The sequence below is a fragment of the Melospiza melodia genome, chromosome 4 (assembly GCF_035770615.1).
Source record: "Melospiza melodia melodia isolate bMelMel2 chromosome 4, bMelMel2.pri, whole genome shotgun sequence".
Lineage (NCBI taxonomy): Eukaryota > Metazoa > Chordata > Aves > Passeriformes > Passerellidae > Melospiza > Melospiza melodia.
The window spans coordinates 8231548-8254738 of NC_086197.1; the positions used below are offsets into that span (position 1 = coordinate 8231548).

General features: G+C 38.8%; 1 long non-coding RNA gene across 1 annotated transcript in view; it reads left to right on the forward strand.

Moving 5' to 3' along the window:
* LOC134417051 (uncharacterized) overlaps positions 1 to 23191 on the forward strand; it is a 111732-nt gene that overhangs the window by 63983 nt on the left and 24558 nt on the right. The window contains exons 3-5 of the long non-coding RNA XR_010027491.1: positions 10265 to 10403; positions 12972 to 13079; positions 19532 to 19876. This is a non-coding gene — a long non-coding RNA (uncharacterized LOC134417051). The remainder of the gene's footprint in view (positions 1 to 10264; positions 10404 to 12971; positions 13080 to 19531; positions 19877 to 23191) is intronic.

The window sequence follows — 23191 nt, forward strand, 5'->3', positions numbered from 1 at the left end:
TAAACTGTTTTGGTTAAAAAAGCATCAAGGGGTGCTTTATAGTGAGAATTTAAAGCATTCAAGTTCTGAGGCTCATTGAAGAGAAGACATAAAAATGCTGAATACTCTATTCCCAAGTAATTTACTCTAATTATCAAGGAAAAGGGGAACAATCTCTCCTTCTAAAGATATTTCCTTCAGAAAGGCTGTGACTGTTCTTCACGTTTTTAATTTGAGAAATTGGGAATAGAGGTGATTTTAGAAGCTTTCATTTTGAATCAGTTCTCAAGTACTTATTAAAAAAAAATCAGAGTGCTTTTCAAGTAGCTTATCTGATTCATAAACCCAAGAGTTCTGAATGCCAGTGTTGGTATTGAACTCTCCATAATAATGCCCTTCCAGAACTTTACTGCAACTTAAGGCAAATCTAGAAACTACATAGACCGTGCAGTCAAGTCTCTTTTCCTTTGGTTGATCAACTCTGTGGCTGGGCTACTGAGTAGCAACTCATAAATAGTACAAATTTCTGTGTACAAAACTCTGCCAATTTTGAGAGATATAAAGGAAGCATGAGGAGAGAAATACATTTTAGTAACTGTCTTCACAACACTCCTGTATGGAAGCCAATTTTTTTCCCCAGTTGTACAGATGAAAACCAAAAGCATAGGTTCTCTCTTCTGAGCTAGTAATCTAGGGCTTCACTCATATGTCTGAAAACAGGAATACAGTGTCAGTTGAAATGCCCTCACAAATCCATGCTGTCTCTAGCTGCCGGTCCAAAAGGAAAGCTCTCCTGAAGATTGGTCCTACACAGACATCTTGGATTCTTCAGAATACCTACTATGTCACTATACACATTTCTGCAGTTATCTGAATAACTGAATATTTAATCCTTCCTTGCAGTCAAAAAAAGTAGTAAATAACTCCAAGATGCAGCTCATGACCTTGTTCACACATTTAAAAGGTTCCGATTCATTAAAAATGTAATTCAACGTGCCTTTTATAAAGCTATGAAAGACTGAATTATATTGCATTTATATGCAGCTACAGTTATTTTATATTTATATTATATCAAGTGCTGAATTTAAACCCAGTACAACATAAGTGTGCTCATATTGAGGAATTCTTCCTGTAACACATGTACCACAACACTGCAGTTTTCTCCATAGGCACATGAAGCCGCTGAGTGAGACAAAACACCAGCACAGAGTGGCATTTGAACTTCTCCAAATGTTTTGAAATCTTTCCTAAAAAAGTATTTTAAATTGTAGAGAAGTGTCACAGAAATCATGCTGGGATACTTCTTCCTGAAAAGAGGTTGTTGTGAGTTGGGGGTAGGTCTCTTCCAGTAACTAACAAGTGATAGGACAAGGGGATATGGCCTCAAGTTGCAGCAGGGGAGATTTAGTTTGGAAATTAGGAAAAAAAATCTTCACTACAAGTATCATCAGGAACTGGATCAGGATGCCCAGGGAAGTGGTGGAATCCTCTTCCCTGGAGGTGTTTAAAAGATGTATAGATGTGGCACTTGGGGACATTGTTAGGAATCGAGCTGGACTTGATTATCTGGATATATACTAATATATACTAAATTATAATATTTTGCCTTCTTTTAAAGGATCTCAAGACACCCACACAATCAGGAAGCCTCTGTGTTTCTGAAGGCTCCCATTTTGCCAATCACAGGGAATGCTGAAAGCTGACATTGAATGAACCTATTACAAAGCCCAGACATTTGCCCATAATTGCATGCATCTGCAGTATCTGCTGGAGTGAAATAAAAATCTTTCCAATTGTCTGCCTTTATCACATATTCACATAAATAATGGAGGCTTTTTTCAATTTTGCCCTTATCAAGGTCAAAAATCTCTCTCCATCATTACTAGCTGTTTCTAAATTAACACAGTTTTCCTTTAAAATGAAACACACGGAAGTTTTATTGATTATTTTCTCAATAGAGAAAGTTTCAATGGTAGATTATCACATCAAATATTCCTAACACTAATGAAAAAAATTACTAATGGATAACATGCTCTTTATTATCTAGAGAGCAGAGTGTCACCTCAAGTAGATTAATTTTATTATTTAAGTTCTGTGAACTGCAGGACAGCTCATCTAGAATCTGATATGGATAAAATTAAGAGAGGTTTTGAAAAAAACAACCACTAATTTTAATTTTAATGCTCACCAGTGAAACTAAAAATGGCATATAGCCATTTAGCTTCATTAAAAGCAAAGACTATTTTGCTCTATGATTAGGCTATAGCCTTTTAAAAAAGGCAAACAAATGAACATATTAGAATACACTTTTGAATTAAAATTGCCATTTTGAAAATAAGAAATTATTTAGTCTACTGATTCAGTTTTTCTCTATTTTCAGTACAAAACATTCAGAAATGTGAGAAATTCACAGTTTAAGTGTAATTAAATCAGCACTTCCCAAATACTGACACAAACCTTTAGACAGAAAGGACCCCTGAGTTTAATTTTGATGACTCCTAGCTCCCAAAAAAACCCCTATCAAGAGACTGTGATTGCAGTTTCTTGAGCTTATCACTGACTTTTATAGTTGCTCACTTTCCAGAAGGTCTTTGTTTCAACCTTCCAGATCTTATCTTTACAGGAAGCTCTATTTAAATGAAGAGGCTGAGTTCTTCTGCAACACAGTTTTGTATGGATCCCTGAAATTCACCTGGTGCCTTTGGTTTAGAATCACAGGTGTCCACACCCCAGTTGTACATGGGTTTTAAAGTTTACTGCATAATAGTTTTTTTACAGCAAAGCCATCACTTTTAAGTACATAAAAGCATCTCAGGTGCATTAGCAATGTGCTTCTCTGGGGCTAACTGGCTTTAATAGCTGTAGCTCTCATATATATGTAAGCTATTATATAAATACACAGATTGATGCACAGTGGATCAAAAATAACACTTACTAGTGCATATCACTGTCCACTTTCATGCTCTGGACAAGAGTGTGGCTGTACTCTTCTCTGATCAGGATCATGGTGGTTTTGAAAACACAACAATGAAAAGGACTTGTGGATATTTCCTATTGAAGTTTTGCAGGAGCAGGTAGGAGCTGCAGTTTCAGGACTGGCACAACAGTAACCAAGTCAAGTCTTGCCAGTGCAGCTGGTCAGTTCAGCAAAGACTTTCAGATATGGTTCACCATAATGCACCAGAAATCTGCTCTGAGGCAGTGTCATCCTGGGTGCATTTGAGAGCCTTGGGGAGTTTATGCCTTGGAACCAGTCTGAGAATGTTTTGGAAGATGGTTCCCTATGAAGAAAATTAGAAGAATAATCAATATTACAATTCAGCTCCATTTGTAATATGTATATTTAGATTCATATATAATAGATGTATTGTCCAGGAACAGGTAAACACCAAATCAACTTGGTCTTAATGACAAAGATAATCCAAATAAAAAAAAATTCTGGAAAGCATACAACAGATGCAAAGCAGAATAGCTGTCAGAAGAGACAGCTCTAGTGGCTGAATACACAGCATCCAGCCCCCTACACAGTTTCATGTTTTGAGAACCATCACCACCAGAATATGACACACATACACTTCATGAAAAAGCCCCACCACAATTAGAATTTATGCAGTTAATTGCTGCTTTTGAAAATACACAAAAAATTCCCTTTTTGCCAAGCTCTATTGATGACCTTTTCAAGGTGCTGCCTGTGCAGCCAGGGAAGAAACTGGCTGCAAAAAAAAAACCCCAAACTCTGTACATATCCTTACTACTGTGCTGTTTCTACAGTGCAATTTTTATGTTGGCTGTTATGATTGTCATTACAGAAAAGCACATATTGCCAGTTATGCATATCTTTTTATTTTGCTACCATGCATAGTAAATATTATAATCAATAGTTGACTACCACAATCTTAGCAATTACTATGCAGCTTTAATACTGAATCACTGCCAAGAATATTTTTCAACATCAAGACTGTCTTACTCTTCTCTCTGTAAACATAGCAGTATGTTCCTCTCCAAACACTGCAGACAGGGACAACCTTTGTCCAACTCCTCTCCCATGGGATTCAGCAATTTAGGTCAAACCCTAAACACACATAATGCATAAAAATAAGAGAATGCTGGTAAATCTTAAAACCTTTACAGACTGAAGTTACAAAGAGATGTCAGGACAATCCAAGAGGTGAAGAATATAAATTTTATTATTTAGTTAGTATTAAAATACATTCTAGTAAATATATATATAAACCTGTGGGAATACATCCATACATACATATATATATACATATGCAACCATTCACACAATGAAACAAAAATGTATGCATGTATGGACACAGATAAAACTTTTTGCATTATAGAAAATTTAAACTTTCCATTTAAAGATATTAAACCTGTATGAAAAAATCGCAGAATAAATTCTTGTTTCTGAGTCTATCTCAGTAGCTGTATCTTTTCACCGTAGGACTCCCCTCTCAAATTGTTTTGACAGAGATAGGATTACTGCAAAATTGGTCATGAAAGAAACTAATCTTTTATTGCTACCCCAACTGTTAGTATATTCTTATCTGCATTGGCAGCGTTAAATCTGTAGGTAAATATGAATTTGCTGGCTACAGTATAGCTTCAAAAGATCAGCCTCCTGACAGGAAAACCAATATAGCCTTGATGCTAATCTTTATTTCTACAGACAGTTGCTAAGTATAAATACACTCTATCAGCTATGCAGCTCTAATCTAAAGCTGTTTATTGCCACAACAAAATAAGAAGTGGAGTAGAAAGCCTTTGAAAGCAAACCTAAACTTCAGAGGATATGTTAATGATTGATGACATTTTCTTGTCGGTTGTTATTTGTATGAACAGATAGCACTACTATTTTGGAAAAGAAAATCTTTAAAAATGCATAGGGGTGTTTGAAAGAGGAGCATTTACGCATCGCAGGGTCATACGTGGTAAAAGAGATGGGATAAAGAGATGATATTTTGTCCAGTAACAGAATGTCAACACTCAATAGAGCAGTAGGAAGAGTTCAGTATAGTTCTGCCTTCAAAGACTGGCGACTGCAGGGGCCGGCTCATGTAGAAATATCCCAGCATGACTTTTGTGAGACCAGGACACAATTTAAACCACTTGTTTTTGGAAAATATTTCAAATCATTTGGAGAAGTTTCAATGCTGCTGTAGGCTGTTGTTTTGTCCCACTGTCAGCATCAGATCACACTCAGCAGATCGATATTGCCATGGCAAAAGCTGGGGTGTTGCAGCACATGCACCACAGCAAGGATCCTTTAACAACGGGTATTCTATGATTCTGTGGCGAGCAGAGGCACCACCCTTTTATGTCCTGACTTTAAATTCAGTATCTGATTTAATATATGAAATAACTACAGCTGAATATAAATGCAATATTAATCAATCTTTCTTGAATTTATTGGAGACATGTCAGCTAGCCTTATTAATTTCTATGGAAACATTTTGAAGACCTTTGGGAAAAGAAACAATTTATTCCCATTTCTTCTTTCACAATGTTATGCAGACTGGACCTTATCTCACTCAGTCATGAAATCTGGATAGGCCACAGAGCTGGGCAATAAAGACCTGCATGAAATTTAATGAGAGTAAGTGTTGGATTTTCCACCTGAGATGGGACAATCCTGGTTACACACACAGCTGGGGTATGAGAGTCTGCAAAGCAGAACCATGAAAAGGAAGCTGAAAATTTGGGTGGATGGCAAATTGACAAACAAATGACTAATGAAAAGGGCCAACCTTATCCTGGGGTTCATCCAGCACGGCATCCATCACTGCCTGGTCGAGGGAGATGATTGTTCACCTTTACTTTGCACTAATTTGACCTCGACTTGAGTGCTGTGTGCAAGTTTGGGTGCCTCAGAGCAAGAAGGATGTAAAGAAGAGCTTCTAAACGAGGGAAACCAACATGGTGAAAAGCCTGGAGGACAAGACTTGTAAACAGCATCTGAGGTGCCTTGCTTTGTTCAGCTTGGAAAAGAGAAGAGGCTGCACCTTTCTCTAAGAAATACAATCAAGATGCATCAGGGGAAGCTCAGATGGGACATGGGGAAAAGCTTCTGCATGGAGAGGTGGTCATTCCCTGGAAGAGGCTATCCAGGGAAGTGGTCACACATCAAGCTGCTCAGAGTTCTAGGAGGGTTTGGACAATGCTCTTATTGTAGGGTTTATTTTTAAGTAGTTTTGCAAGGAGTGGGGAGTTGTACTCAGTGATCCTTAAGGGTCCCCTCCAACCTGAGATATTTTGTGACTCTATGATTTTAAATCATAAATTACAATCACCACACATTTGCTGGGGGCTTTCACTGCCACTCTGCAGAGGTTTGTTGTCATGCACTCAACCTGGTTGTGTTCAGCCTCTGCTGCAGAGGAAGACAAAGTTTCTTTCAACTTTAGGGGTAAAAGGCCTTTGGGGCACTGGGGCAGATTCAGCTTCAAAACTGATTGGGCTCTTTCAGTACTTGGCTCCCTAAATCCTCACAAAACGAATGCATGCATGCATGCTAAGTTCCCCTTAGAAAATGATCTTGGTCTCAGAGATCATGTTTCACATTTTCTTCCTTACTATTTATGCTCTGCTCTGAAAGTAAATGAATACTAAATTGAATCAGCAATTCAGGCTTGCTACATTTCATTGATCTATGACAGATCAGAGCTTGGTGCTGAGCTAATGTGGCCCCAAGCATCAACCTTTACCACTAATATGGTTTTAAAATTCTCTGCTCAAGTCTATTTATTATGAATGTAATCTGTTTTAGAAAAGCACCTAAATCTCTACTAATGATTCATTCGGTTGCATGCACTGTCCTCATTTAAAATGTCCAGGTTAACCCTGCTTTTCCTGATTACTTTAATAGTGCACATTTTTCTATATTACCTGGTTTGCTTCCACTCTCACTCCTTTTCAGATATTTTTTGCCTGACTCCCACAGATGACAGACTGGGATGATTTATTTCCTTATGCAACACCCTTTGTATTCTATAGCTATTTTTTGCCACAGTAACACTTTATTACCTTCCTCTTCCAGCAGCTCACTCTCTGAGCCACAGGTAAAATTTAGGGAAGTTTTCTGAAATTTCTTATGATCTGCCAGCCAACATTTTATCTGGGATAATATACTCCAGATTCTTAACTAAAAAAAAATTATTTCTGGACCTCAGTGCTTCTCCAGTGATTGTCATCCATCAACACTAACAGGAAAGTGAGTGAATTCAACCTCCTGATGTCAGCAGATAGAGTTCAAAAACATTTACATTTGTCATCTGGCTTGTCACCTTCAATAAGTCCCTTCTTTACTCCTACTTTGCTTATTTGATCCATGGCATCCCTTTCAATTTCTCCTTACTTTCCTCACATGTACTTATTCCTCCCAAGCACAAAGCAGGGAAAAGGATGTTTCTGACTATGTACTAAATGCAAAAATAAAACCCTGTGTTCAACTGGAATAGTAATATTTTGGTTCTTCATGTAAAAGGGCTAAAAACAAAAGCCAAAAAATCCCTAATATATTTTTGGTCTTAACACTACTTGTCAATCTATTGTACATGATATTTCTTGGGGTACTATTTTATTTTATTTTATTTTATTTTATTTTATTTTATTTTATTTTATTTTATTTTATTTTATTTTATTTTATTTTATTTTATTTTATTTTATTTTATTTTTTAATTTAATTTTATTTTAATTTCCCTTAAAGAGTAGGCAATTTGTCAAACAAAATGCCAAAAATATGAAACCTAAAAGAACATTTCCTTTTGAAATTCTCATATAATACATTTCAATATTTTACAATGGAAATCTTTATTGAAGGATATTGGCCATAATAAGGCTTAAATGGTTTATCAGTACAACTTGAATACACAAAAATGTGAATTTACTGTCCATGGAAAATTTGTGTCCACATCTACATACAAACAATGAGTAATAAGATATTGTTAGTCCTATTAATGTTGTGTACTTGGGCTTAAAATTTACACTGTCTTGTTAAAATAATTTCAAAATATGTTCTGATTTCAATAAATGCCCCTAGTGCTTCTGATGAACAGTGCATTGTCTGCAATCAACTTTGAAATTTGAAGGCTTTGGATTTAATAGGGACATTCCAATTAATTTAATGTTAGATATATCTATCTCTCTCGTGGAAATACCTTCTATCTCTTGAAATTTCTCATATAAAGGCTAAAAATAACAAAGTAGATAATCTTGCAAGATCTCTATTGGATAGGAGAAATATTGCCAGGCTGGTTGCTCTCTCGAGGGTTTGTTTCATGGGAGATTTCAGGCTCAGCTCAAATTTGCCCTTGAACATGAATGCTATTCACCATTTGACTGTACACCTCGGTTTTATTTATCTGAGTTCTGGTAGGGCAGCTCATTGTTTCAGAGGAGTTAAAAAAAAAACACCTGAAAAGTCATGTGCATCTCAGTTGTGCATTTCTTCTGGTTGTCAAGGAAACCACCCCAGGATTCCTGGCAACAGACTTCATCTCAATCGGTAATGGAAACACCACAGGTATTAGGCAGTCAGTCACCTCCCACCAGGGGCTATTTTGGGAACAAGTCAGTAGATCAGATTCTCCTCTCCCAGCAGCTCTGAAGCTGTGTGAGGGTTTGTCGTGTGCCTTTGTCTCCATGGGGCTCGGCTCTCTGGCAGTTTCTCTGGGCACAGAGCCATCCTAGAGGTGAGGCTGTCAAACCCTGCTCTCAAGGTACAAAAAAGCCTTCAAAGCACTATGGTAAACCTGTCTCTAACTTTCCTAAAGTATGGAATGAAGGCTAAAAATTATCAGGGGGAAGAGGGTAGTGGCCTTTGCTTCAGATGGGCACTGTTTTTCTTCACGTACCACGACTGTAAAAAAACTGCTTACATTACAGCCTTAAAAAAAAATATTAATAATGGATACCTGTTTAGTAATTCAATGTCCTGAAGATGTTGACTGAGATCTCCAGTCCTGGAAATGGCAGAACACTGTGGTTATGGTTCTGGGGTCATCTGTGAGTGCTGCAAGCAGTCACACCGACTGAGTCAAAGTGCCCCTGCAAGGAGACTGTTCCCAAACTGGGTTTGTCCAGAGAGCATCCAGAAGGGTAAAGTACTTTATTTCCATGAGGGGGGAAGTAAAGCTGAAGGGTGTGATTGGGGATGTTCATAGGAAATGACAGAGCAAGAAAGAACAAGCTGGAAGAAGGTTACCTGAATGCTATGGGGAGAAAATAAGACAGGATAATGTCTTGTCACAGTAAAACTGGGATGCACATCTGAAATGGATATGTAAAGCAGGGATTGAAAACCTGTAGGGTGAGAATGAAAGAATGATAAGAAATGTTATCCTGGGGAGAAATGATTGTGGACAATTGAAAAATCAAGAACAGGGAATTTATGGTAAAAATAATTGGGCCTGTGCCGTCACAGAACTGCAAAGTGTTTCTGTTTGTGAGGGGAAAATCTGGGGTAATCTCTATGCAATTAAGCATTTTGGAAGGAAAATCTGAGGTAATCTGTAGGGACCAGAATGGGCACTGAGGGAGAAGTGGGTGCCCCAAGTGATGCTGAGGGCATAATAATAATAATTCAGGTAACTCTGGCCTGAATGTGTTGTACTTTGGCAGAAGGTGAGGGACAGCGAGGCAAGACGGACCAAGAGGAGTGGCTTGGAGCTGAAGAGGGGGCACAAGAGGCCCTCTGGGCAAAGAGCATTCCTGGCATACCTAGGGCACCTTCTCAGTGCTGGGCAACCTCCATATAAGCAGGGCTGAGTGTTTGCTGTGGTTGGCCTTTTGCCATTGTCCTCCTATGGCTGCCCAGAGAGGGGGCAACCCCGTAAGGAGGGTGAGAGCCTCTCCCTCCACACATGAGGGGGGAAATGGAAATCAGTTCCTGGAAGAAAAAGTTAAAGAAATAATCCCATTCACCTGAAAGTCATCAACAAAATAACAGCCATAAACAGAATATGTATAAATAATACCAAATTAAACCTAATTTCATATCTTTTAGAGTAAATGGGTGTATGGAGAATGTCCTACATTGCACACCTCAGCTTCAAGAGCAAACTATTTGATAGTCTTCCACAGTAATTCATAAAAACAGAGGAAGGAAAAATGTAAGAAGGCAATTTAGTGCATAGCATAGGGAAACATGCTTTGAAATTATGTGTAATGATGCAGTGTTGAAATTGAAGGATGAATTTAATGTTGTCCCTTAAGGACCAGTTTTGAATCTGTTGCTATTCAGTATTTTCATTAACGAGCTATTATGATCTTTGCAATTTTGCAGGTGGCATTGATTGGAGAGTGCCTGAAGAACTGGAGGGCAGGAATCCAGGTGATGCTGTGGAACTGGAAGTGAGAATTGACAAAAATGCTGATACTTCATGACTGGGACACGGATACTGTTCTTAGGCAAAACCAGTCAGGTTTCCTAATGCAGACTAGTGAAGAAATAGTTGGGTTGCAGGTTTATAGAAAAATATATTTTTATTATTCACAAACGACCATGAATCACAATGACAGGTTGTAGGACAACCCCCACAAATTAAAAAAAAAAATAGTATATGCAGGAGTAAGCCTCACGACACAATCCTTCTCTCCATTCAGAACTGAGGGAGACCTGAGCTGGAAATCTGGATTCAGTTTTTCTGGGCAGCCAGGAATACACTGAACCAACAACCAAACTGGCAGAAGCAAAATGCTGCTCCAGCTCAAATTTATGATACCACAGATATATTTGACAAGGTAAAAACAATGAAATAAAAGAGGAGAAAAATTACCTGTGCAAAGAGTAATGCAGCAAAGGAAGAAGAAGAACTGAAAATTGTTACTGTTGAGATTTGTTACAATAGTCACACAACAACCCAGTGGAAGTTTCAATTGAAAAGTTAAAATTAGATGGGAGTTTAGATTTGAGAAGGATAAAATTGTCATTATAAGAGAGAAAGACACAATTTCTATTAGAACCATTTTTTTTAATCCTTAGAAACTCAATGCTATATGATCTTGAATGTTGATTGTTCTGTTTTCTGACAAATCTAGGGGGAAACATGTTTCAAAGACACAAAGCTAAATTTGTTTGCAAGATGGTGTCTAAACTGCAGGAAACCAGTTTGGGAGATCCATAGACAATGGATAATGTGTATGTTTGTATTTATCTCTGAAGAAAAATTCTATGGAAACTTTTTAATTTTCTGTCACAAAATGGGCAGGGCTCATGTAAAGGAAAAATTTTTGTATTGAATAGATGTGAGTTGCCTTCATGACTGGCCCTGCCTGTAAAGGAGTGAGCATGACATGCTATGGCATATGCTGTGCCAACTTTAACCTTGCTGCTTCAAAAGGCTGGCTAAAAATAACCCCTAAAAAATATTGCTTGAAGTAATAATTGCTAGCAACAAGGAAAATTTACAGTTAACATAGTGAAAGAGAACCAGAAAAATTTTAAAAGCTTAGTAAAGGAATGATAGCAGCTTACTACACTCTTATTATAAGACTCCCTTCTAGTCAGAAAGATTAACAATTATGTAATTACTGTTAACTGCATTAGATAAAAGCACCAGAAGATCATGAATAGAGAAACCAGTGCTGTGTTAATGAAGTTGGAAAGAAACTTTGCTCTTTACGCTGTCTATTCCCCTATAATTTTAAGAATTCCATATGTATAATCTTCTTTTATCAACCAAAGAAATAGATTTATGCCTGTTTAAATTTATCTCTCCATCAACTGCTAATTGACTTTTGAAAACTTAAATAACCTCACAGTTTGCTTGTGTTCCCCTGCAGATCTGCATTCAGACCCTCATTTTGTAGTCCCCTCATTATTGTTCCCTGCATCCATATCTTCCTACATGTCAGCCTCCTAAGGAGAAAGTTATGGGAATTTTTTCCAACAGTGGGTTTCATACTAAGAGATGTAGATTTGTTCTTTTAAAGGCTAAAGAGAATTTCATGGTTATTAACATGCTGGTTTTTTCAATGCAACTTCTCTATGTGCTTATTCTAGGCAGGGCTGCAGGCATCAGCTTTTATTAAGCTTATTCAGAACTTTCCATTGTAGCACCCAGTTTGCTTATAGACTTGAGAAAGCTTTGGTTATTTCAACCCAAATTTGTCATGTGAGTTTGAAACTGTGATTTTATATCTTTCTAAACTTGAAACACTCCATTAAATTTTGCACAGATATTGGAAATATGGGTAAAAAATAACAGACAGAGAAAACAGTTTCATATCTCTGACCTTCATCTGTGTAGATCAAGAAGGAAAAAAAACCCAAAAAAGCCTGGCCTGAATTTTTTTGTAGAGCAAAGGAATCTTTTTTTAACCCCTGAAAGAGCAGGGAAATGACTCACCACTCTTATTTGAGGTAGGGAGCAATGGCACAGAGGGTCCTTAGTGTTTTAAATCTGGATGTCCTTTGAGAAGGAGGAGAACAGACTTGGGTTAATTTCACTCAAGAGTTCTCAGAATTCCCAGGACACCTCCAGGAGTCCCTCTCACTGTAACACTGAAGATGCACATGTTTCTCTAACACAGATCTTCAGGACCACAGGGAAAGAATTTATATTCTGTTTACCATAATTAATTTTTACGACAATCAATAGATAGGAGGAAGAAATATCAGGGAACAAAAATGCTATTGAGGGGGAAGAAGACACAAGTTGTACGTCGCATGTTGTAAATCCTAATACAGTGTTATTCAGAAGTTTATAGATATTTATGTCTTTAGCCACAGATCAACACTGATTTATAGGAAAGTTGAAAACTCTTGGCAACTTAAAACTCAATGAATTGAAAAAGAAGAATAGGCTAGATGCTGTCAGAATGATCCCAATGATAAAACAGAGCATGGCAGGAGTACAGTAACTCAGGTTAGTGCATGGTAACAATGATGAATAAGATCATAGAGTCAAACCATGAACCCAATAGTGCTAAGACTACCATTAAATTACATCCCCAAGTGCCGCAACTGCATGTCTTTTAATTCCCTCCAGGGATGGTGACTCCACCACTGCTCTGGGCAGCCTGTCCCAGTGTTTGACAACCCTTGCAGTGAAGAAATGTTTCCTAGCATCCAGCTAAACCTCGTGGCCCAACTTGAGGTAAGTTGAATGCATTTCTGTCTTATGTTCAGTCACTGTCAATGAACACCCTCAGGGTCTTTTTCTACCAGGAAGTTTGCCAGCCAGTGTGGCTCTACATGGGGTTGGTTGTGTTCATTTACCTTATTGCACCTCATAAAGATGGCCTCTGTCCTTTAAACCAGCCTTTCCAGATCCATCTTCCCACCCTCCAGCAGATCAAAATTCCTATCTAACTTTTCATGTACAAACTCACCAAGGGAACACTCAATCCCCTTGTCCAGATCATTGATAAAGATATAAAATGGACCTGGCCCCAACCCTGTTTTTTTGCCCAGCAAACAGTGCACCAATCCTATGGAAGCCAGTTTCTCCAGGAGAATGCCATGGGAAATGGAGTGTGAGGCTTTACTAAGGCCTAGATAAACAATGTCCACTGTCTTAGCTCATTCTCTAAGTGGGTCATCCTGTCATAGAAGGAGATCAGGTTAGTCAAGCAGTACCTGCTTTTCATAAATCCATGCTGGTTGTCCCATATGATGATGTGCTCCACACCTTCTGCCTTACCAAGGTCACACTGCAATGAGTCACATGGCATAAAGGCCCAATGGAACTTCTATATGATGTTAGAAAATCTAATCTAATCTGATGTGCCCAGCATGGATAGCATCAGTGATATGAGAGGTTTTGTACATGATACAGTCTCTCTGATGAAGAGATGAAAGTTTTATTATGAACAGAAATACCTGAGCTTTTTCAAATCCTTCTGTAAGTCTTAGCTCCATTTTATCTTGTGACAATGACTTGCACAGATTAATTACTTGACTAATAAACCACTTTCTTCTTTTCAATATAAAACTTGCCTTAAAACTGTATGACACATCCACATTCCTCTCTTTACTATCCATCACCTCTTTTATTTGTCATCTATTGAAATGCGAATAGCCGAAATGACACTGCTTTGTACAGATAGTTTTTTAAATTATTTTCATAATCATAACTGCCTTTTTAAACATTTTTCTTTATTTGTTTTATTCTTCCATTTCTGCCATATCTTGGGGGCAATGAACCTTAGAAAATCTATAAAGTTGTCCTTCAAACCACAGTCACTCTTTGCTACGGCTTATACTGTTTGAGCAGCTAAAATGTTGCTGATAGTTTTATGTTTTCTGTCTCAAGAGTACTTTGCTTGCAGTTTTCATATCAATGTAATGATAGCTTTATTTTCAGATTTGATTTTTTAAGTTTTTTGGTGAATATACTGCTTTATTGTCTAATTCTCTCCCAAGAGGCTGAATAAGTAGGGCCAGTACCACATCTCCCAAATAATAGCCAAAGTTACTAAGTTCTCATTTCTTTAAACAATTAGAAATAGCAGTGGACATTTGTGTTTGTTAGAGTAGTTTTGATCAAAAACCTGCCCTCTATAATGTCAGCTGGTATTCACTGCTTTACTGCTGGTGATTATCAGTGCCAGCTGGATAGACTGGGTAGTGTAGAAGAACTTCAGAAAAATTCCCTTGCATTTTCCCCAGAGAGAAACAAGGGATTAGGAGCTGAAACCTCCATTAATAATAACCACCAGTTCCATGTACAACAGTCCAGTTGGATCTTTCATGTATCACAGACCAAAACATTTTGTTTGCTAGTTTGTTGGATACATTAGGTAATTCAGGTTTATTTGAATAAACTATATATTTTTAGCTCCAGCAATGGTATTATATTTGACTGGACCAACATAAAAACATATTTGGTCTTTATGTCTCATCTGAGCAAAGAATTAAAGTGCTGATTAGTGGAGAGAACTTGAAGTTCTGATAGAAAAAAATGCCAAGATTTTTAATATATAAAAAAGTCTTCTAAATCCAGTGTATTAAGCAGCACCATTCAGAACTTTATTAGATATTAAAGTAAAGAAGCAAGAAAGTTTGCTGAACAAAGCAATCCCATTAAGTTTTCTAATTCTCCTTCATAGTTTATTGACATGAAGGTAAAGTCATTACATTAATACTCCCTTTTGCAATTAGCCTTATTGTCCATGACAAGTCTCATAAAGACATAGCACTTCATTAGTTTCAAGATGCATTGCTGTACAGAGTGTAAGGGAATCAGACCTGCCCCAAACTGCTGTAGACTCCACATCAGCGAGATAGTCCTACAATTTCATTATTGTACATTATTGCCTTAACTAGGGAACTGGTTGAAGTTTCTAACCTTCAGTGTTTTCTGTATAAATTCAATAGTGTCACCACTTTGCTTGCTGTCTCCTTAGTGACTAATTGATATTGAGCAAATTTTTAAGTACTTTTCCCTCTCAATACATGTGAAAGGTACCACATGACTGACAGACTCTCAAGTTCTGTCTGCATTAGTTAAGTTCATTCAGGAATGGTGGCAATGCAGGAAAATAAGGGTAGCTAGTAAGTCAGATGTATAATAATAGCAGGACACAAATTTATTATTTTTTGCTGAGAAGTTATACAAGTGAGCAATAACAGCAGTGTCTTATAGATGGAATAACACAAGCTCAAGATGAGAAAGTGGGATTTACCTTACTTATTTTGGTATTAAAGAGCTAAATATCTAAGTATGAGTGAGTTATACTTTAGAGTCAGTGGCAAATGAGCAACTCACCTGAATCATCTTAGATGCTTATTTTGAAGCAATATGAATTGCATTTGGTGCTTGGATTATTAAAAGTTTTTATGGTCTAAGCCCAGCCGACAACTCAGCACCACAAAACCATTCCCTCCCTCCCCCACCAGCAGCACTGGCGAGAGAATGAGAAGGGGAAAGGAGAGAAGATTCATGGGTTGAGATAAAGACAACTTAATACGGGAAGGAAAAGCTGCCCACAAAACCAGAGCTAAATAAGGAATTCATTCACCACTTTCTATGGGCAGGCAGGTGTCCAGCCATCTCCAGGGGATTTGGGAAGACAAACACCATAACTCCAAACTTCCCTCATTTTTTCCTTCTTCCCTCTGCTTTGTATACTAACAGTGATATGTGATCTGTAAAATCCCTTTGGTCAGTTTGGGTCACAAATCCCAGTTGTGTCTCCTCCCAGCCTCCCATGCACCCTCAGCCCCCTGAGCAGCATACCAGAGAAAAAGCAGAAAAGGACTTGGTTCTGTGTAAGCTTTGGTCAGCAATAACAAAAACATCTCTATATTATCAATACTGTTTTCAACACTCATCGAAAACTTAGCCCCATGCTGAGCATTGTGAGGAAGATTAGCTCTACCCCAGTCAAAATGAGTAGAAGGGTGTGGGTAAGTTGCTTAAATTTGTGCATTCAATAGCAGCTGCATAAATGTATTGAAAACTTGCAAAGAGCTGGCAGGTAAAGCAGAGGAATTTTGGGAGGTATGGCTGTATAGTGGACATCAAAATTTCAGTGTCCTTTTCTATGAGCTACATCTAGCCATTAGGTTAGAAGGAGCACTCCCAGAGTGATAAAAATTTCTGTTTTACCCCAAAGTTAGCTCTGTAGTACAAACTCCAAGGAAGAAGAGGTTTATCTCCAAAGAGATATATTTATCTACTTTCTGAAAAGAAGTAGCCAGGAAAGATCAGACAACCCATAGCTGAGTGTGTGTTTCTCTCTCTCCATTGCTTAAAGCTAGAACTTGGGTCACTTAGTGCTTGCAAGTACTTAGCTGCAAGAAAAAAATAAAAAACATATATGTATATAGGCTAAGAGTGAAACAGCAGGAACCTGGTAGAAGCTGTCCCACTGGTCCTATTTAACCTGCACTCACTACAGCCTTTGCATAAAACTGCCTGTGCTTGGACAGCCCAGGAGCAGGCTTACAGCTAATATAAACCCCCCAAATTTGTTCTATAACATTCCCTAGTCTTCCTTTTGCTAACACATGTTGTTATAGCTAGAAATGGACCTGTATTTTTCAAATTATGAATATACCATGTACTCTTGAGCATCAAGATGAATGAAACTGTGATCACATCAGTGAAGCCCAGCAAATTACAGTCAGGCAATATTCACAATTCACATAAATGGAAATGGTCAGACATTTTTTTTTTTTTTCCTTTTAGGTTTACAGTTAATGAGACATTTCCATTAGAAACCCAGACAGGGTAGAATAGTTCCAGCCTTTGTGCAGGTTTTTTGGAAGGGAGACCTATTCTGTAGGGTTGCTTAGCTTTTCACCTTCACTATCATACAGAGTATCTAAGGCAAGTAGGTTCTTAATTTAGATGCCTTAAAACTAGGTGGGATGAATCTGGGAGTATTTGTTAGGCTACTCCACAATGCTTTAGCACCAAAATCAAGGAAAGGAGAGCCACCAGAAGGAAAGGCAGCACTACCAGGTTCCTGCTATTTACTAAAAAGAGTTAGTGCATTTCATTGAAATGCTGCAGGTATTTATCTAGATTATTCAAGAAAGAAAATTAACAGTTCCAACCACCAGCTACAGAATCTTGTCTCTTTATCTGAAGCTGTAGCATTTTGCATTTCCTCTTTAATATAGACAGCCATAAACTGAATATTATTAAGATTTCTTCACAGGGGGAATGGAAAGTAGAACTCACTACAGTGTCCCGTGTTTCTTTAATTTCACAGCTGAATTACCAGAGACTTGCTTAAAGAGGAAAGTCTACAAGAAAATTCAGAGCTGCTGGAAACACGTATATGTACATATAAATATGTTCAACCCCTTGGGTGTTATTAGAGTGGAAATAACATCTAGTATATGCTAAAGCTATGTGCAATGAAGAAAGGGGGTCATGCATTTTTTAATAGGAAATGACAGAGGGCATTTCATCACTGCAGAACCATGTAGTTTTTACTTAAGCTAATTTTAAAATAGTAGCTTAGCTGGTGGTAGTGGAGAGCTCAAAAGATGCTGAGAAAACGAAGCATTTACCTTGTTTTCTTAAAGTGTGGTAGGAGGTCTTTCAGCTCAGAGTGACCTCCTCATGACTGACATTTAAGCCAGGTATCATAAGTTGATCATAAGTTTGATCAACTTATGACAGAAAAAAACAGGAAGGATATATTGAGAATTTGCACACCAAGCAAAACTTAAATGCTCAAAGGCTTAGAACATTTGATCCTTTGACCACTAGTATGAAGCTGTGCTTACTTGAAATTTTTTTGACAGGTAGTGTCCTAAAAGATGGGACTGCAAGTCTTAGGCATGTGAAAACCAGTAGTGGACATGGATGCCAGACAGCTCCTCCAAAACCTTTGAAGACAGAATAAAGACAGCACTTAGCTTGCTTGAACTTCTAGATATTAGAGACAGAATTGATTGTAATGAATGAAATTTGCTTAAAGCATTAAAGAATAAGTTGATTCCTATCTGTGATGTTTTCAAATTCACCCCTTATTGGAGATGATTATCTTCCGTCATCTTCAAAGAATGTATTTGCCATGGTTCTTGGGCAGAAGCTATTTTTCTGAGATAATTTGTCCAAAAAGACAGTACAGACTGCTGATGAGAATCACCATTAAATAAGCACAAGTGGGCTTATTTCAGGGTAGTGCCATGATAACATCCATACCTACACTACAGTGACAAGACAGGTGCCAGGGGATCTGTCAAGGACACAGCACTGGTTTTGGCAGCAAGGGAATGTACAAGGCCCTAACAACCTCCCAAAGATGCTTGTCAGGCTCTCCTGTATGCTCAGCACTCCAGGGTGTTGGGAGTGCCCTGTTTCGGCAAGTTTTGTAATCACACAGCTGTGGTAGTGTGAAACACTATACTGGGGAAAATCAGCAATTGTCTCTCAGGCTTGGTTTCTCGCATTCTGCATTCTTCACTGCAACACTTGTGATTGCACTGCAATGAGTTGTGACCCAAAAGCTCTGGTGAGAGCCAGGCTTCACCACAGTCCTGCAGGGAAAAAAAACAAACCATGAAAGTGTTTTGTCAGCTCATGAATCATTTTTGCTGCTGTTGAGCTGGCAAGCACAGTCTGAAAGTTATCTGACTGCATCACTACTTTGGCTTTGAGTCCAAGCCAGTACATCAGTCTCACATGTGGTGCTCACTGCACCTTGAAAGGATTCTCTTAGTCTGGCCATGTTGTTTTTCTGTCTTTCTCTGGTAATACTCTGTGACCTACATTTCTCTCCCTATTTAATATGTTTGTGCCTGATTTGTGCCTGGTTCTGCCCCTCCTGCTTGCTCTCCAAATATCATTACTCCTTAACTAAATCTAGATGGCTAGAATTAAAGAGTCTTCCTCTGCTGATAATTATTTTATTTTAGTTGGGGAGTAGCTTTCTATCTTTATCTGGGTCAGTATTAAGCTTAGCTTCCAGTGTTAATTTTCATGCTAAATATTCTTAATTTGTTCCTCCTTTATAAGAAGCTCCTTGATCCAGTAAATCTTCTTGTCCCTCCTACAGTGTCTCTAGTTATGAATTGCCATGATTCAGTGAATCTGCAGAGAAACTATTTTAATTATCCTCCCTTTCTCTCTCTGTCTTCTGCCAGGATGTCTAAGCCTCCTGTGGAGGGAACATTCCTATCCTCCTTCAGCTCCCCTGAGGCAGTTGGAAATTTTTCATGTCAAGTTATCTTTTTGTCTCCCAAATCATTACTGGATAAGCACTTCTTAGTGCTGCGATGTTGATTTCTGTAGGGAGATTCCAGCTGCAGGGAAAGGAAGACTTGAGCTCAGGAGACACTGCCAGAGAAAATGGATATACAGTTTATGTGAGACTTGGCAAAGCCACAGAAAGGCCTGATCTGCTGCATCGCTCTCTGGACTTCAAGTGTCACAGATTTCTGCTCCATTCAGTGCAAGAAGGAAAATCATGTTTGGATGATTTGTAGTTGGTATGTGTTTTATTTTTTGGATCCTGAACCTCATCAAGCTTTTGGGTAGTGGTGAAAATGGGCAATGGGATAGAGAATCTCCAGTTCTCAGATGTATTGAATCCAGCCCAAATAGCAGAGCTGTCTTTGCTCCAATTCCAATAGTTCTGAAAACTGGTTTCTGGGCATCCTAAGATGACAGAAGAAAGCATCACAAACTTTGCAAAATATTAGGGCTTTGCTTCATGCTCTGACTAACAAGGCAATCACTTAGATGGCAGCTTAAGCATTGGTGCAGTTAGCTGAGAAAAATAACAAAAGCCTGGATAAAGTGCTTCCCTCTCAGGCTCAGCACTGTCAGTCATCCATTCAGGCTTCAGAAGTTCCCCGGTGCTCTTTGTTTAGCAAGAGGCTTACTGGAACCACCACACACTGTGTCAAACTACCAGGAAATCCTTTATCAGTTCATCCTTTTGAAACTGTCATTGAAGTGTATGGACCTAAAGAGTGATAAGCATTAATAATACCGTGTTCTTTTTATCCATGTGTCGCAGTTTAGTCTTAGTTGGCTTTATCTTAAGCTCAGGATTTGCAGTCTAGGCTAGTCTGCTGCAACTCTCCACCTCCTTGTCCTTTTAAAAATGGTGCTTAACCCATCACATATGGATAGATAAGACCAAAAAAAAATCAAACAAATTTTTATCTAAGTCAGAAGTTTATGCCTGTTGTTTGTAACTTGGACTTCTTTTGGCAAGTGCTTCAGCATCCTGTCCACGATCCACTGGCTTAAGTCCCATAAGCAGCACAACTTGTCAGAGCGATACTCTGTTGATGTTGATGTTTTGCTTGCTGAATTTTTAATTTTATTTGGGGTTTTTTTCTTGGTTTAGAAACAAACATTAAACAAGTATGTCTGTTATTTAGCATTAATCAAACAAGTAGTCAAGTGGAGATTTGAAACTGGATCTGAAGGATCCAGTTCATAAGGATTCATAATAATTCCAGATCATAAGGATCTGAACTGTTTCATGTGCATTTCTCATCCTGGCATCATCAGCCCATAAGAGCATTCATACAGCCATACCCAGTCATGCAAGCACAACAGGACCCAGAAGGATCAGCTGAACATCTGGGTACAAATCCCATTGCTCACTGTCCAGCACAGTTTCACTTCCCAGTGGTTTTATCTTCTCTTTTTCCAGGATTTGAACCAGTATTCAAAAATGCATTTGTGGAAATCTTCTTGTAAAGAGAACTAAACTTGCAGACCAGTGTTTTTTTTTATATGGTGTGAAGAATCTGGGTGTGTTTCAGCAATACATTGCCTGCCATACATCAGGGATGGCTTTGGGGCAGATGTCATGGAATGACACAGAAAGGAAGATGTAATTCCTGCTCTTGGAGCTACTAATAGATAATGTATGTGCTAATCAGAAATATGAGTGTAGACTTAGCCAGTGCACTGCTAAAGTAAAATCACTCTGCCAGAGATTTTACAGTTCTCAGCAAGGTAATTTGGTTAAATCAGGAAAAGGACACAAGGATATAAGTGCAACATTAGGCAGCTAAATTCCAAATCTGTGGAATTTCTAATCTGTGTTCTATAAATAGGAAAAAACCAAAACACATAGAGCCTACGAGTGCCCTGAGATTCTGTATATATATTGACAGTCTGGAGCAGCTAAACATCCATCTCACAATAAATCCTGCCAGGTGTTGGGCTGGCTCTAACTGTCCTGCCACTTACCTCATGAAAAGCCTTTCTCCAAATATACACAATATTAGCTGCAGAGATAAACACAGGGACTGGGGAAAAAAAATGTTGTTAGTGACCATGGCTTTTTAGGTCAGAATAGAATGGAACAAAATAATTCCAACTGGAAGTGACTTAGAACAATCATCTAGTCCAATTGCTTGATCACTTCAGGGTCGTCCAAAAGTTAAAGCGTATTTTTAAGTGGACTGTCCAAATGCTCCTTAAACAGTAACAGGCATGGTACATAAAACACCTCTCTAGGAAACCTGTTCAGTGTTTGACCAGCCTCTCTGTAAGGAAATGTTTCCTAATGTCACGTTTAAACCTCCCCAGACACAGCTTTGAACCATTTTCATATGACCTATCCCTGGATACCACAAAGAAGAGATCAGCATCTCCCCCCTACTTCCCCTCCTCAGGAAGATTAGACAGCAATGAGGTTGCCCCTCTATCTCCTATTCTCTCTCTCTCTAGTGATTTTAGTGCTTCAGTGCTGAAACACTTATCTAACACTGCCCTTGAACACCCATCTCAACTCTGTGGTGACCCTGACTGGATGCCTGGTACCCACCAAAGCCACTCTGTAACTCCCCATCACAACTGGACAGAGGAGAGAAAAAAAAAGGGTTCATGTGTTAAGATAAGGACAGAGAGAGATCATTCACCAGTTACCATCAATGGGCAAAACAGATTTGACTTGGAGATATTAATTGAAGTTATTGCCAGCCAAAATCAGAGCAAGATAATGAGAAGCAAAACAAATCTTAAAAATGCTCTTACCCTACACATCCCTCATTTCTGGGCTCTACCTCCTCCCTCCAGTGGCACATGGAGATGGGGAGTTCAGGCTATGGTCAGTTCATCACACATTTCTGCTGCTGCTCAAGGAGAGGAGTCCTTGCCCTGCTCCAAGGTGGGGTCCCTCCCATGGGAGACAGTTCTACATGAACTTCTCCGGTGTGAGTCCTTCCCATGTGCTACAGTTATTCCTGAACTGTTCCAGCCTGGAACAGTTCTTTCCACAGGGTCCTTTCCACAGGGTGCAGTCCATCAGGACTTTGCCATGGTCTTCCCCACAGGCTGCAGGGGAATCTCAGCTCCAGCACCTGGGCCACCTCCTCCCCCTCCTTCTCCACTGACCTTGGTGTCTGCAGAGTTGTTCCTCTCACATATTCTCAGTCCTCTCTTGTCTGGCTGCAATTACATCTGCACAGTAACTGTTTTCTCCTCCTCAAACAAGTTATCCCAGAGGTGTTGCTGCCATCTCTGATGCTCTTGGTCTTGGCCAGCAGAGGTTCCCCCCTGTAGCCCCTGGCACTGCTTCTGTCGGACATGGGAGAAGCTTCCAGCAGCTTCTCCTGCTGTAGCCTCTCCTCAGCTATCCAAACCTGGCCATGCAAACTGAATACAGACACAGAGCCACATCTTTAAAAAAGCTGACACGACTCTGAAATCAGACTGCATGGAAGACTGTTCTCATTCCTTCGTGTAAGAACAATGTTATCATTGGAGTGCTCATTTAAAGAGGGGTAGAAATGTAAGCATAGTCTAAAGCCCATGGGTCACAACACTTGCAGGAA